The sequence below is a fragment of the Mus pahari genome, chromosome 1 (genome assembly GCF_900095145.1).
Source record: "Mus pahari chromosome 1, PAHARI_EIJ_v1.1, whole genome shotgun sequence".
NCBI lineage: Eukaryota > Metazoa > Chordata > Mammalia > Rodentia > Muridae > Mus > Mus pahari.
In genome coordinates this window covers 68210037-68211629 of record NC_034590.1, presented here as the reverse complement: position 1 = coordinate 68211629, position 1593 = coordinate 68210037, and positions in this window count along the sequence as shown.

The window sequence follows — 1593 nt, the reverse complement described above, 5'->3', positions numbered from 1 at the left end:
TTATCATTTGTCCTATAGAACACTTTAACACTGCAGGGTGTCACACCTGTAATCCCAACACATAGGGGCTAAGAAAACAGGAGTTCTAAACATTGAGATCAGCTTTGCCTACAGAGTGAGACCCCATTTCCAACAAAATAAAACAAAAAACAAACCAGGGGCAGGGATGTGGCGTAGTAATAGAGTGTTTGCCTCGTGCACTCTGCCCTGGGATTTGCCCTCAACTAAATAAAACAAAGTAAATCAAAAGACAACAATAAAAATATAGCATGGAAAAACCCTTTCTGCATTGTTTTGTTTTGTTTTGTTTTGTTTTGTTTTGTTTTGTTTTAAACCCAAAGAGTCTTGAGGGTTGGAGAGCTAGCTTAGTGGTTAGTTAGGAGTGCGTTCTGGTTTCCCAGATGACCAGCACCCACTTTAGTTGGTTTATACCTCCTGTAACTCCACTTCCAGAGGCTCATATGCCTTCTGTGGCCTCTGTGGCCATACACACACAGAGATGAACAAAAGATACACAATAAAGATGAAGCCAAACTGGCCTCAAACACACTATGTAGCTGAGGCTGGCTAAGAACGCATGACCTCCTGCCTCTCCCTCCCACGCCCTGGGGTCACAGGCATGAGGGTACACATCCAGCTTGCACTGTGACCTTTGTTGTTGTTGTTTTGCTTTTTGCCACAGTGTTTGTTTTAAAATTATATTTTTTTAAAAAAATCCACCAAAAATATTCTCCAGAAAGAATTCTGAAGAATTAAGCTATTGGACATGTTTACGCCATCTCACATAGTTCTGCACTGAACAGGCTGACTCCGTTTCTCAGTTGTGCAGGGCTCTGGAATGGCAGCTCACCCACCCCACCTCAGCAAGCCACTCCTACTCCCCTCTAGGCCTCAGTCTGGGACTTAAGACAATTTGTCTTTACAGTGTGTACATGTGTACGTGTGCCATGGGACTCTCGTGGCAGACAGAGGGGCCTTGGGGAGTTTGTTCTCTCCCTCAACCCCATGGGTTCTGGGGATCAAATGAAGGCTGTCAAGCTTGGTGACACGTGCCATTGCACACTGGACCATCTCACCTGCCTGATTTTTAAAAAAGATTTATTTATTTATTATGTATATGAGGCTTATTTATTGTTATATGTAAATACACTGTAGCTGTCTTTAGACACACCAGAAGAGGGAGTCAGATCCCATTACGGGTGGTTGTGAGCCACCATGTGGTTGCTGGGATTTGAACTCAGGACCTTCGGAAGAACAGTTAATGCTCTTAACCGCTGAGCCATCTCACCAGCCCCTGATTTTTTTTTTTTTTTAAGAAAAAAAATTTTTTTTAAAAAATCACATAGTGGCACGTGTTTGTAATCTCAGCACTTGGAGGAGGAAGCAGGATAATTAGGAGTTTGGGGGCGCTCTCAGGTACTTACTGAGCCAGCCTCGGCAATGTGAGGTCTCCTCTAAGAACAATGACAAAAAGAGGCTTGCCCCCTTAAACAATGTAGGGAGACCCTGTGTCAACAGACAAACATGTGAGTGCTGAAGACTGAGGGTCTCATTCAAGGACAGCTTAGTTAGATGGGGAAGAAGTAAGAAAAG